The sequence below is a fragment of the Acomys minous genome, assembly GCF_964271855.1.
Source record: "Acomys minous genome assembly, chromosome: 8".
Lineage (NCBI taxonomy): Eukaryota > Metazoa > Chordata > Mammalia > Rodentia > Muridae > Acomys > Acomys minous.
The window spans coordinates 45,513,487-45,529,284 of record NC_140489.1 but is presented as its reverse complement, the minus strand read 5'-3'; positions in this window follow the sequence as shown (position 1 = coordinate 45,529,284).

The window sequence follows — 15,798 nt, the reverse complement described above, 5'->3', positions numbered from 1 at the left end:
ATCCTCTCTGCATCTCAACGTCCCATGGCTAACTTCTTTCCCACCAGCCTTCCTAGTCTCGCGTGCCCACTATTTCTCTATTCCTCAATGGGATTGGCTTTTCTGTTTACATAAAGGCGCAGGAGCCTCTAGTGTTAGTCTTTCTGTGTCTGGCTTATTTCACTTAACCAAGTGACCCCCGGTCACAGCCACACTGCGGCAATCAACGGCATCTCCCTCTGTTTATGGCTGGATACAATTCCATCATAGAACTCTCATGTGCCACATTCTTGTGTCTCAAGCGTCTGCTAATGGATACCTTGTTTGCTTTTGTTTCTTGGCTGTTGTGAAGGGTCCTGGAAAAAACACGGCCCCGCGTGCAGGTCTCTTTTGCACATGTTCTGTTCACTTTACACTTGGTCGTGGGACTAGTGGCTCCCATGGATTCCACTTGCAGCTTCTCAAGGCATCTCCGCGGTGTTTCCGCCCATGGCCGTCCTAATTTACATTCCCTCCAACAGTATATGGGAGTGCCGCTTTGCCAGCATCCTCATCAGCGTTAGGATTTTGATTTGAATTTTCCGGAGGACTAGTTGATGCTGAGCTTTTGTTTCAGGGAGGGTCGTGAGTTGTGTTTCGTGCAGCAGAGTCTCACGGCGTGACTCCAGCTGGTGTGGAGCTCACCCTGCAATCCGGGCTGTCCTCGGACTTGTGATGCTTCCTGCCTGCTGCGTGGTGAGACTGCTGAATAGTTAAAATATATACCTGTCGAACATTGACGTGTCTTATTTGTGAGGGTCAGACTTGCTATGTGGGCAAGCACGACCCTGCACTCCTGATTCTCCTACCCCTACCTCTATGTGGTCTTTTTACAGGTGTCTGCCACCATGCCCCGTACTTTGTTTTCTGTGGTTCCTTTTTGCCCCCCAACATAATTTTTTTATTTATTATTTGGAATTTTCACATCATGTACGCCATCACACTCACTTCACAGTCCTCCTGTGTTTGTTCTCTCACCCTTGGGACACCCCCCCACCAAAAAAAAATTAAAAAAAATAAAAATAAAAAGAACGAAAGGAAAAAAACCTAAGTCCATTTTGTGCTGTCTAGAACATGGTCAAACTCCCAGTAACCCATCCTTCTAAAGAAAACCGAGTCCTTCTCCACCTGCACCCCTCCCCAGAAGCCATCAGTTGTGGGGAGTTACACTCAGCATTCTTATCACAATTAGAACATTTTTGGGGGGATTTACTTATGTATATAGGTGCCTTTGCTTATATAAAGGTCTGTGTATCATGTGCGTGCCTGTAGAGATCAGAAGGTGGAGTTAAACCCCCTGGAACTGAAGTATGACAGTTATAAGCCATCATTTGGGTGCTAGAAATTGACCCTGTGCCCTCTGCAGGAGTAATAAGTGTTCTTAACCATTGGGCCATCTCTCCAGGCCCCTTACCACAATGTAAGAGTTCTTTCTGATGATTTCCTTTTTAGGTTGACATTTTTTGGGGGTGATAGGGCTTGTCACAGAAGCCTTCTCTGTTCCTCTTTCTCAGCTGTGTGCCTGCAGTGACCCATACCACTGCAATAATAGCCCGAGGGAGTACGGCTCCTGGGCTTCTACATGGTTTCTGGCAACTGCGCTGGACCATGAGCATCCATGTGGTCTCCAGCAGCAGCACATGCCAAGGTCCTCCACTTGGTCTCTGGCAGCAGCAGTACAGCCCACAGACATCAACATGGCCCTGTGCTGAAGCATGGGCCGTGGACCAGCATGGCCTCCAGGAGAAGTATGGACAGACCATAGAACTCTTTCAAGGAGGTCCAGTCTAGAAAATGGACCATTCTTCATCTTGAGCATCCTGTTGCTGTTCAGGGCTAGGGCGGTCATATGGCAGCTTGTTCTGGAGCAGAGTCTGTGCAAGCTCCAGCTGCTGCCCATCACGCTGCTGACCCTACAGAGTAATGCCCTGTTCCTCCATCCACCTGAGCCCTCTCTCACACTTGTCACAGCTGTCATGAGTCTCCAATTCTGCCTCTCTCCACCACACATGCACCACTCTGCTTCTCCATCTTTCCCACCTCTCCATCATATAGTCTTTCATCGTAGTGGCATTGGAAGCTGCGGTGTGGCACAGCTTTACATGCAATGAGTTGTTAGTCTGTTTCAAGGTTTCTGGTTTCTGCCACACCACCAATACCGGACCATTGTGCAGACTTCTCTCTGATTTTGCCCAGAGTTATGGGATTCCTGCAGCTCTGGTTCTGCAGGACCAGCTCGTCAGCTCATAGATGGAGCAGATTTTGGGGTGGACTGACCCAAAGTGCTGAATCTGCGCCTGGATGGCAGTTAAGTTTGTCAGCCAGGAGGGCTGGTGGCAGGCATTTATTTTTATTATTATTATTATTATTATTATTATTATTATTATTATTATTATTATTTGGGTTTTTGAGACAGGGTTTCTCTGTGTAGCCTTGGTTGTCCTGGACTTGCTTTGAAGACCAGGCTGGCCTCAAACTCACAGCGATCCACCTGCCTCTACCTCCCGAGTACTGGGATTAAAGGGGGCAGGCATTTTTAATGGTTCTTATGGTATATTTTCTGTTTAGGAATGTGGCGTCCCCATCTCCCTCTTGTCCAGAACTGCTTTGGATAATTTGCATCCTTTGTGGTTCCATATGAACTTTGGGAAATATTTATTTCTGTGAAATTTTTTTGTATATATTATTTTAGATAGTATAATCATTTTAAAAATATGATTTCTTCTGATCTGTAACCATGGGATAGATTTTTCCTGTTTCTAAACCCTTTATTTATATAATACTTTTATTGTGTTTATTGTTCCTTTTCTTGCCTAAACTTATTCCTAAGCATTTTTTTGTAATGGTATAAATGCTTCCTTAATCTCTCTTTCAGCAAGTTATTGGTGCCTACAAATGCTACTGTTTCATTTATGCTGTTTTTGAATCCTTCAACTTCATTGAATTCATTTATCAGTTCTAACGTCTTTTGATGGAGTGTTTTAAGTTTTTTCTATGCATAAAATCATGTCATCTTGCAACCTGGGTAATTTATTTTCTTCCTTTCCAATTCCAATATACTTCTTTTTTTTTCCTCTTGTGTAACTGGTGCAGCTGAGACATTCAATATTGTATTGAACAAGAACGGTGACTGTGGACATCCTTATCTTCGAGGAAATGACTTCAGCTTTTCCTTTTTCAGTATGATGTTGGCTGTGAATTTTGTTCACACCTGGATTTTAGTATTCTGAGGTATTTTCCTTCCATGCATAGTTTTTAAAGTTTTTTTTTTTTAATCATGAAAGACTGTTCAGTCTTACCATAGGCTCTCTATCTGTTGGAGAGGATCCCATAGCTTTGGCCCTTTGTTCTACTGATGAGACGTACTGCATTTATTGACTTTCACGTGTTAAACCCTTCTTGCATCTTTGGGATGAGTCTCAATTGGTTACTGCGCATGGCCATAGGAGTGCTGTTGGACTCTGTTTGCAAGTGTTTTTGTTGAAATTTTTGGACTTCTTTATTCACTAGGGAATCTTCCCATGCACTTCCTTTTCTTTTTGTTGTGTCTTCATCTGGCTTTAGCATGAGGGTAATGTTGGCCTTGTCAAAACAGTTCAGCGGAGTTCCTTTTTTCACTATTTGTGTGTGTGTGGGGGGGGGTATAGTTTCAGAAGAGTTGAATGACTACTTCCTATTACACTTTTGGAATAGTTTTAGAAACTTGGAAAAATGGTTTCGAGCTTATCCCTAAAGTTATCATGCTCTAGACTTTTGTTGAAGACGATGGAATAATTTTACTGCTCCAATCTTTTTCCACACAGAGTTCTAGATAGACTTTTAGAAACAGCTCACACAAACACCCACTAAACTGTACAATGTTATAAATTAACATTAGAAATATAAAGTAGAAGGGCTGATTTGGTGAAGGAACCCCCCCCCCCCATTGCCGAGACTGCTTCTGAAAACTCAGGGTCAGGGACATACAGGTGTAGCTGGGATATGTGGGTCAGTTACTTTTTACACCTCTGTGACAAAATACCAGACAGAAGTGACTTATTTCAGCTCATAATGTTTACAGGAATTGGTCCTTGGGCACTTGGCCTCACACACTTGGGCAAAGCATCCTTGTGAGAGTAGCTTGTGGCAGAGGTGAAAGAGAAGACGTAGAGTGAAGGGAAATGGTAGTGCCCCGCTGGCTTTTTCCCCTTTTGCCCTCTGCTCATGGGCTGGTACTGTCCATATTTACAGTGGATTTTCTCCCTGCAGTTAAACACCTCTGAAAATGCCAACGCTGATATCCCCAGAGATGAACCTGACCAGTTTCCTAGGTGATTATAAACCCAGTCAGACTGACAATAGAGATTATCATTAAGTCCACCCGGTGCCAACTTCACACCCTGATGCATGAGTCTTCGGGGGACATTTCACATTCACCCTGTAACAGTTAACAACCAGCCCGAGGAGGCTGAAATTCTCGCGTAAACCCGTGAACTGCTGCTGGTTACTGGGAAACCAGTCACCTTGCCATACTGGCACCTTGCCATCTGTAATCCTCTCAGAATTACGTTCTGAGAAATCAACTTCCTTGCTGTCAGAGGCAACAAAGGAGCTCGTGACTGATTGAATAAGAATTACACAGGTACTTTAATAAAAAATATGAGCTTTTGTATTTCAAAATATTTCAGGTTAGTTGGGAACATCTTCTGATTTCCCTCTTTCTTTCTATTCATAAACTGGGAGTTCAGTAATAGCACCAGTTTGTATGGGTTCCGCTCCTATCTCTGTGCCCCTGGAGGAGCATGGGTGCAGTTTGCACACCGTACTGTTCTTATGAAAAAGGCACAAATCTTTGTCTGATGTCAATGAGAAACGTGTAGTCCATGAGTGTTGGTTACACCTCTTCTGGCTAGAGACAATGCACACACTCAGAGTGTTTGACGGGCTGCAGGCTGACGGTGAAGGAACACAGGGTTGATTGGCACATTCGGGATCTTATGTTGTCTCAGCTCATGCCTTTTCTCATATCTGCCTTAACACCAGGAATTCTGGAGCTCTCACATTTTATGAGATTGCCTTCTTTATTGGCGTTTCAGGAGATTAGAGTGGAGGCTCTCGTCCATGAAGCTCAGAAGCCTTCATCTTCTCTGAATGACACCTGGGTACCACATCGCTTTGGGGGAGGGTTGAGAAGTTGTGCATGTAGCGAAGAGCAGAGTGACCAAGCTAATGGTTCTGAGACTACTTCCCTTGCACAGAATCCCCTCTAGCTTTAAAACAAAACAAAACAAAACGATCCCTAATCGAATGAACGAGTCATCGCTCATTTCTGTCCAAGCATCTGCATATTGTCTCCATGGTTTCCCCCAAAACGGACCGAAGAGAAATCTGTCACTTGAATTCTTTGTTCCCTGTTCCAGCGCTTTGAAGTCATGGTTGTCACAGTACGCATGTATCGGCTATCTTATCTTGTTGCTGTGACAAAATTCCTGGCAAGAATCAATTTAACGAAGAAAGGGCTTGTTTTGGCCTACAATTCAAGAAGATAAATTCCCTCTTGGCAGGAAAGAAATGGCAGGAGGGAAGGCATGGCAGGAGGGAAGGCCAGCTAGATACAATGTAGTCAAAGTCAAGAACACACTAATGAACAGGAAAGCAAGGCTATAAAATCTGAAGCCCCGCCCCCAGAGACGCTCTTCTTTTAGCCAGATTCTACCTAGTGCTGCGACCGACCCTTTAATACAGTCCCTCATGTTGTGGATTGGTGCTCCCCCAGCCATAAAATCATCTAGTTGCTACTTCATAACTGTAATTCAGCTAGTTATAAGTCGTAATGTGAGTAACGTAAATATCCAATATACAAAATATCTGACATGCTGGCCTTACAGGGGTTGTGACCCACAGGTTGAGAACCACTGTCCAAAGGGCACCACAACCTCCCAAACACTGCTACCATCTTGAGATCAGCTGTTCAGGCTTGTGGATCCATGGGGGAGGTTTCCCCTTCAAACCACAAAACCAGTCTACCGTAACACACGTCATCCCTGAAGAGCGCTGCGGAAAAACTAGCCCAGTCTGTGGTCTTCAGCCATCAGTTTGAGAGTTCTAAGGGTGTGATCATGTCTAGGTACCCTTTTAAAACTCTGGCTTAGGTCTATATTGTACCAGTAAACAGAAAAATAGAAAATACGGCCGAGGAGAGAGCTAGCCTTGTGGAAACAGATGGCGTTTGGTGTCAGCATAACCCCTGGTACTAACATGTTACGCACTGCAGGTCAACACACTTCGCTGAGGCATGTGCTGGAACGGCAGGCGCTGAGCCTGTCTGCATGAGATGGCAGGAAAAAAAGTGGAGCAAGAACACAAAGCGTGGTGAGCTCCATGGTAAAGCTAAGTCCTCAAGCGCACAAAACAAAGGCATTTGAGTTAGCACCTTCTCCTGAGCGCCCAGTACACGCCAAACCCTGAGAAGCTTTATACGCAGCTCAATCTTGCCTATTCCTCCTTTGCTTGGCCGCCCATAAGCTGAGTGAGGCACGATGCTGCCGTCACATTTGAGTACCACTTTTACTGGCGTTCAAAAGAACTGCTGTTTGCCACGAAGTGAGACCACAGAGGCGGCTTTCTGACATACAGCTTGGCTGGAATTAGAGCCACACTTGATGCAATTCGATGTCCTTGACCCAGAAAAAAAAGAAAGGAGACTGATTATAATAGACTTCTGAGCTAATTACTTGGTGGCAAACTGTGATTCCAAAGCCACAAAAGAAAAAGGCACAAGCAGTTCTAAGAGAAATATGCTTCGGCATGGCCTCAGGTCACATGGTGTAAACATTTGCAGGGTTTTGTTTTGTTTTGTCATGAAGTCCAAGTCCCATGCTGTAAGGAGAAATATGTGGCACATTTTGAACAAAGGAAATATGTACCAAACAAAGCATAGAGGCTGAACTGCCAACCAGACAATTGCTACAAATATGTAGTCACTTACCACGCAGAACATAGCCACATGTGTTTCCAATACAGAAGGCAATCTGGGTGCATATGCATCCACATGTACACATGGGACTCATCTCACTGTCAATACAGTATCAAACACAGGAGATAGAGCATGCAAACTATTGTCTTTAAGCAAAAGACTCTGTTCTCTTAATTTTTTGGTAGTCACTCAAAGGGAACAAACATGAAACCCAATAAAATGTCTACATTGCAAAGTTAAAAGACTATCCAAAGTCTAGAGCCAATGGATTATGAAGGTTTTTGCTTGCTTTCGGTTGCTCTAACAGCCACCCACCTCTTCTAAGGTTCCTGCTCCCAACAGCCTGGAATTGTTTGGTGGGGAACACACAAGGTGTTCCATTTACTACTGACCTCTTTCAAAAGGGACGTTTTTTTTGTTTTTTGTTTTTTTGCAACACACTCGGAAATACATCAACAAGAAAGTAATCAGGTTGATCATTGTTTGCCAGAAATGTAGTTGCTGACATGCTGAACAGATCCATCAGAGAGCAAGCCTGGGACTGATAGAAATGAAGCCATTCGTGACCTTTTTTTTTTTCTTGTTTGTGCCTTTTCCATTTCTGATGTCCTGCCTTCAACCCTTGTGTCTCAGCTCTTGTGGCTCCTGCCCTTTAATAGGACTGCAGAGATGTAATTTAAAAGTAAACTTGAAGCAAGTGAGCTCTTGGTCTCCTGCACACCCCAGCCTACCTAATCACCTGCCTATTTCAGGGCCCTCTGCAGCTTGATCATGGATTCTGAGGATAAACAGTCCCACTAGAGGAAGAAACTGTCAACTACAATTCCCAATTCGAACAACTTCGTAGAGCTCTCTGCTTCAGCTCTGCCAAGCATGCCCCCATCCTAAAACCCCTTAGCCATATCCCTCAGCAGTACAGTAAAGCTGCACACGGCTCTGACACCTGAACATCTCAGCACATAGGAGGCGAAGGAAGGAGGGGTGAGAGTTCAAGGTCAGCCTGGGCTACATAGGAAGTTCCAGGCCAACCTGGAGAGGGATGGATGCTTGATCCAAAGTCAGCTCTGTACAGTGAACTCCAGTCAAACAAAGTAGCTGGTCCTCCAAATGCTGTCGCTCCGTCCCCGGTTGACTTGTTTCATCCTCCTCTGGCTCTGTAGCGATCAGACACCGTCTTTTACAGCTTCGTCCAGGTACGTAAGTTGCTGAGCAGAACTGAGAGCAGAAAAGAATCCATTGCCTGGGGGAGGAAGGGCAAGCTGAGGACTATGGGGGATTCGGGGTGAAGTCCTAGCTCTGTTTCTTGGGTGACCTAGGGTAAACTATGGACCGATTCTCCCTAATCTTCCATTTCTATAAGTGTTTCCTCACAAAGTACTTGAGTGGATTTAATAAGCCTCTGATGCAGCATCCAGCCTATGGTATAGACTCAAATGCAACCTGATGTTCTTATTCCCACACCATTAGAGAGCTTTTTATAAACGCCGTAGATTGAGTTGTTCCAACAGTCATCATCTCTAGAATGAACAAGTGCACAGACTGGGGCCCTAGCCTGCGAGTTTGTTAAGTGGGGGTAATAATACCCTTGGCCCCCATGGGGATGAACAGGGTGTGCCTTCTCCTTCTCATCTTAAACTGACACTCTATAGCAAAGGACAGATTAGTACGTGGAAATACAACCCATTTGTTTACTCCAAGCTTTATGTGACATGAAAGCTCTCAGCCATGAACATTCAAAGGCCCAGGGGAATGTCTAAATTACATTTACGCCTAGTGAGGGATGGGCAGGCATACAGAAGTGTGAACAAGCAAAAGGCATGAGTCACTGGTAATAGGCTGGAGGGGGGAGGGGGCAGCCCGAAAGGCCTGCCTGCTCAAATTCTTCTTGGGTGCTCTGTGTAGGATTAATTTATCTCCTGTATGGGACAGGCCAGTGTATCACTGAAGGCATTCAGTAGAGAAAGATCAAGGTCGGAGAGTGAGCTGCCCAGGCTTATGCCTTGCCTCGGAGAGGAGGGATTGGGGATAGAAAGAAGGGCAGAGAGCAGGGGGAGGGGAAGAGTCAGAAAGACCTTGTTCTGAGGCCTTCCTAATCTTTTTTAAAGTACTCAGCAGCCCTCGGTGGCATACGGAGCTTCAACGCCTTGTAGGTGGTTGGGTGAATTCAATGCGCCGCCAATGAATTTAAAGCAGCATTAGGGATACTCAGAAAGCGTTTATTGTTGTTGCAAAGGCCTTGCTCTGGCTCACATTTGAGGGTCTCTGCTTGCTGCTTTAGGGGGATTCAGCTCTGGGGTATGCAGGCGGGGTTGCTCTCACATCTTAATATAGATCTGAGGGGGAGACCAAACCAAGGACAACTTTCAGTCTCTGTGTAGATGACCTCACGTCTGAGAGTATTATAAGGGTATCATTATGACAATAGATGAGTCTAACCTAAATGAGGATGCAGGAGAAATGGAAAGCCACATGCAGGTTTCCTAAAAAGGAAAAAAAAAAGCCCTATATTTCCCCAATTTTCCACAATGAACATGTACTCACTTTATGATTAGAAAATACATGGTTTAAAAATAACAAAATCTAGCCTTCCTACCCTTCAATCCCTATGATCTCTTTCCTGATCTGTGCCTTTGCCACAGACCCAACTTATTTCATCTCTGCTAGAACAAGGGGTTGGGCACAGTGCAAGACCAACTGAACTCTTTAGGTGTAAGTCAAAGGGACTGAAATGTGACTCTTTGATGCCATGGAAAGTATAGATGACGTCACGAAAAGCCCTGGTTGTCACTACACACCCTGATAATAAATATGAAGAATTTGGAAGGTTGGTTCCCAAGCCAATGTCATGTCTCCATTTTCCTTCACAGGCACCGTCAAGTGTGCAAGGCAGAATAATGGTACCCCAAAGATGTCAATACCAGAAGCCCAGCCATCTGCAGGCATCACCTTGCACAGCAGTAAATACTTTTTGCCAATGAGATACCACTAAAGGCTTGGGGGAAGGAGAGACTATCAGAATTATGCAGTCTAATTGTTACAAATCAGATTCTCTCTCAGCCTGTCTTCAGCGACTCATCGCCAGCAGCTTGCGTCATCACCAGCTGCCACCAGGTTAGCCGCCAGGTTCAACACATTTTCACCATCCCTGTGAGTTTTGTATTTTCCTATGCAACATGGACACCCTTTACAAGGTCGCTCTCGACATAACAGCCTCCTCTCTCTCATTCTCTCTATCTGTCTTTACTTCTCTCTCATAGCTGTCCACTCTAAGACAGCCTTTTGCGGCCTCTTGCATTAGATCTGTTGTGTGGTTTAATCTTTGCAGCATACCTTTGGCCTAGACTCATGAAGGTACCTTTCGGGGCCTGATCCTAACACTAATGACACAGGTTTTTTTTTTTTTTAAGCAGAAAATAACTCTGAACAGCAAAGAGCTAGAGGGAAGATGGTGTGGAAAAGCTTTACCGTCACTGACATTGACGACAGAGGAAGGCAGCCATAAACCCAGGGTGCAGGAACCCAAGGACAACCTTGGAAATGGAGCCTCCTCACGAGCCTCCACATGGGAATCTAACCTTGACATTCCATCTGAGCAGCTGACTTCTAGACTAAAGAGCTTAGGATGGAGACGTGGCTAAATGTGCCTCGACTAAACTGAGGTGTATATGTAAGTTTGTGGTCACAGCAGAAAGACAAAACAGACTAAAGTTGCGGTACCTGGTTTCAGAATATGGCAACTGAGATTTAGAAATCTTGGGTAGACATTTTTTGTTTCAAATTATTGATCTGTGCAGTGCACAGATCTTTAATTCTAGCACTTGGAGGCGGAGGCAGGTAGACCTCTGAGTTGGAGGCCAGCCTGATGTACAGAGTGAGTTCCAGGACAGCCAGCACTACACACAATGAAACCCTGTCTCAAAACAAAACAAATTATCGTGGCAATGCACACCGAGATGAAAAGCGAACGCTATGCTGCCTGCCTTGCTGTGCTATACCTGCCTCCTTCATCAACCTTTCTGAGTTCAGAAACAACCTCTCCAGACCGTTTCTTTCTGGAACTACTTTTTGCAACAATGGTTGCTGAGAGGGAAAAGTCTACCCTGTCTGAAAATCTTTACTTCACTTTTATTCTTAATTAGAATTTTTCTGCATCTAGAATGTTAGATTAAAAGCTGTCCTCTTTTGGAATCAGACTATGCAAGCCCCTGCCCCCCCCCCCCCTTTTCTAAGGTTCAGAGGTGCTTGTGTAATCTGGTTCTTTTTCCTAAGTGAGTAAACTGGGTTTTGTTTATCAAAATATTGGGACTCTTTAATGTCGATGCACTGAAGTGCTGTGAATCTGCTGTCTTCAGTGGTGTTTGCTCCGGTACGACCTTTTTGGTCTGAAGACTAGCTGTTGCAGAATATTTGCTCTACTGTGAACCCCGAGATTGTGAATGGTAAAAACCCATCTTTTGCTTGGTGTGGTTCAGCCCTAACACACACCTTTAATCCAAGAACTTTCTGTTTATTGCAAACAAGTAATTGGGGTGTGATTCAGGCAGCCCTAGCACACACCTTTAATCCAAGAGCTTTCTATACACCCTAGGTCAAGAGGTGGAGCAAGACACCAGCTGACAGGGATTAAAGAGTAGGAGGGACTTTGAGTTGAAGGGTATTTAGGACAGCATGGATAAGAAGAAGGAGCATTTGAGCCTTGAGCTAGCAAGTTCTTTGGCTCTTAACTTTTTTGGCTTTTCTTCCTGGGCTGTCTGCTGAGCTAGTGAGCTTTTTGGTTTTTCCTCTGGGACATGAGCTGCGCAGGAAGGCCAGCTGAGTGTGTTCTCCACCGCTCTGAGCCGGCAGGTTTTCACCCTGCTCCCCAAATCCGGCTCTTTCTCTTACTTCAACTTTGTTCCTTCTTCAGTTTCCTGGAGCATCTTTGAATCTCTTTGTTTTTGTTTTTTGTTTTTCATTAAGTATAATGACATACTTTAGGCAGGTGACTTTTCTTATTTTGCTTTTGAGTAAGGGCCGGGAGGAGGGGGAAAGAATGAATTTTTGGCTCATAGTTGATTGAAGACCTCATCCAGTGTTGGCCTTCTTGCTGGCAGAAATCTGGGGTAGCTCATCACAGCTGGTGGGAACTGGGGCAGGGCATGCATCCTTATATCCATCTATCTCTCCCTCTTCTTATAAAGCCACCTGGAATTCATCATGGGGACGTTAGTTAGTGGCCTTATCTTAGTCACAGTCTAAAGGCCCCTCTGATAACTGATAAGCATTGTAGTCAGGTTCCATTTTCACTCTATTAATAACTCACAAGGGTGACTAGATTATAATGCAGCCTTGGGAAGAGAAATCCTATCCAAGCCCGAACATCCCCTTACAGGATTTCTCTGTTGGGTCTTCATCTCTCTTTTTTTAAAATCTTAATTATTCTCCAATTTATGATGAACCTTTCTTGTTTATTTATATTTTAAATGCAGAATGATGCCGATTAATATACAGTGTCAGTACAGAGTTGATCTCTCTGCAGCATATGAAGAGCAACTACGGGTTCTATGTTCATAGATACACTATGTGTCTAAGAATAGCCTCCACTTTAGATTGCATGGCTTTAAAAAATGTCATACAGTTGAGTGGTCTCAGTTCTTAGGGAAGAAGTGTCCTACTCTGAGTCACTGGAGATGACTAGGATCCATCAATGATGAAATCTCAATCTCCTTAGGGCTTGACCTTCCAACTTGCTGTCTTGAGATCTCTGTGTGAGTAGTGCCAGGGACCAGCCCAAGCTAACTGGCGCTCTTTTCTCCACTTGTCAGTTGGGAGTTGGTCCAGTGCTATGCATTCAAATACTAAATACTGGGCCCCCAAGAGCTGGTTTCAATCCAGAAAAGTAAATTCTCATGTACACCAAGTGATATTGCATAAACCTGGCTTCCCGTTTTAAATCTTGATTGATTAATAAAAATAGCTAGAAGCCTGTAAACTGGGAAGAAGGGAAGTAGAGAGAGCTCAGGGTCCCGGGGCTGGGGTCATAGGGCAACCAGGAAGTGGGGTGGGGGTGAGAAACTGGAGCGGAAGCTGGAGAGAAGGAAGTAGCTATGGGTCAGTGTGGACCATGAACACATGGCCATGAGGGCTGGCCTGATGGAACAGAAGCAGTCCAAGAAGGAACAATTATGACAAGTAACTTGGGGTGTGTAGCTGGAAAACAGCAAAATAGTTTAGAGGGCCGATACCTGCCCAGTTATTGTGCCTTGAAGCTTATTATAAATCGAAAAGGTCACTGTGTCTTTTATTCAGGAATTAAATGGTCTGAGTTGGGGTAGAAGACTCAAATTTTTATTTAGGAGCAAAGGGGCGGGGTATAGAAACCCTACCCCAAATAATTCTTGCTTTACTTGTCTCTTCCTGTTTTTGTTTCATTTGGTCCCCAGGCTACAAGACAGCGTTATCCATGTTCAGGGTGAATCCTTCCAAGTGGATTAACTAAAAAAGAATCCTTAAAGAGGTGATTAAAATTATGTCACTAGAGTGACATTAGGAAGATACGGGCCTAGATACACATCGCCAATACCACATGGAGATAGAGGGAAGGCTGGCCATCTATTCGCTAAGGTGGGACAGTCAGAAGAAAGCTCAGGGTTTCCTTGTTACTGCAGATCATGATAGCAGGCCTGCAATTCCTTAAGTTTTTACTATGTGTGAGGTCACAGTCACATTGTGCTAAGGATTGTACACGTGTCAACCTCATTTAATGGTCCAGGCACACTATAGGGAGGATAGCAGTTACTGCTCACACTGCACATGAGAAAACTTAGCCAGAACAAAGTCATGTTGACCAATTAGAGGACACTCTGGTGACGAAGAAAATTCAGCCCAGATGCATGTTCTTGATGAGATTTTTATAAAGCCTTTTTTAAAAAAAATGTTTGCTCTTATGTTTAACAATTCTTTCAAGGAAGGAGTTACTGAACTGAAAATCTGAGGCAACCTGTCATCAGCACCGTCCCTACTGCTACATTAATTGCTAATCTATTTTCTTTAGCATTTGGCACCCTCACTTGGAACGTAAATTGGACAGATTTTCATAATGTTGCTTTTGATTGACACTGCTGGCTTAATGGTGCGAGTAAGTGGAAGGAATTAGGAAACGCCCACTTATCTTTCATCTACTTCGACAGAATCCCATCTGTGAGGGGATAGAGTCCTCATGCCCCCAAGGAGACAGGAAGCACACAAACATCTCTGGGGTGAGGGAGATTCTGTTTGGCTTCTTTTCAGTCAGATTCGTGGTCCTTTAACGACAGAAACAATTAAACTCCTCTGCTCTCACGGTTGCTTGGCACCCAGCTCTATCGCCTTTTGTCTTGATGGCTTTTTCAATTTCACAATCCCTTAAATATATCCTATTTCCAGTAAGATTTCCCCTTTTGAAGTTTTAAGATGAGAGAAAGAGAGAGAGAGAGAGAGAGAGAGAGAGAGAGAGAGAGAGAGAGAGAGAGAGAGAGAGAGAGAGAGAGAGCGAGCGCTGCAGGTATACACAGAGGTGAGAAGGGTCTAACTCCCTGTAGCTGGAGTTATAGGATGTCTCCCTGTGGTTTCTTGGAATCCAATCCAGGACTTGTTCGAGAACAGCAAGCACTGAGCCGTTTCTCCAACGCAACATCCTGGAGGTTTCAAGAATCAGTCAGGACTCCCTCACTCCCGTAACACTGAATCTTCCCCAAACTCACAAAACAAGGAAGAGCCACCGTTGGTGTTGATGTGGTTTCCTGACTTCCCTTTGTCTCCACTCTGGTCCGACTCGTTTATGCAACGCCCTGATTTTCTTTACATGGTCCCTCAGTTCCTGCACACCCGGATTATCCTCCCACTTTGCTCATCCACACTCGAGTCATAGGACTTTTGTGATGTTGTTTTGAATATTCACTGGTTAACTCCTTCTTTTGACAGATATTTAGTGAGTCTCAATGCCTCACAAATCAGACAGAGGGGTAAACAAGACTGGTAACAGTTTCCACTGGTAGATGCTTACCTTTTGGTGACGGGAGCTGGACAGAACATGGGTAACCTAGCCCCTTAAGAGGCAGGACCACAGCAGCAGGTAAGGGTGGCACACTCAGACGCATCCACCTCAGGGAGGCCCCTCGGCGATGCAAATCTACAAACCATCTTCGCTCTGCACAGCTGTCTCATCTGTTCCTTTTAGCAACCACTCCATCTTACTCAAGTCCCTTACCTTGTCTCCTCACACTTTCTATCAGCAGATGTTCTTCCTTCACGTGTCTCATAAAAAGAGACTTAGCGTCAGCTCTGCATCAGTCAGCGTCTAGTTACTATATTCAAATACGCAAAACGACCGACTTCAGAAGACAAAGGCTCTGTTAGTGTTCAGTTCACAGGCCCCTGGTTGGTCGGCTCCATTGTTTTTCAGATGGCAGTGAGGCCGTCCATCGTGATGGGCGTTTGTGGCAGGCGTGAGGTGCCTGCCTACTTGATGGCAGGCAGGAAGGGGGGGGGGCTGTGGATGGGCTGGGGTTCCAACCATTTCCTTCAAGGGGTGTCCCCAGTAACCTAGCTTCTCTCCCACTAGGCTCCATCTCTTGCAGGTTCCACTCCCTGGCCCCAGCAGGAATAACATAAGACAGCTTCAACACTTATCAAAGTATAAGGAGACCCCACCAGTTTTACTGAAAGATGGCCTCTCCTCACTAATTAAGATTAATTAATTAACTATGATTAATTAATGAGGACTTACTATAGTCATATATGTATGTATATATACATAGATATATGACAATATATACTTCTCAAACATTTCCTTTAGTTTCTTGCTG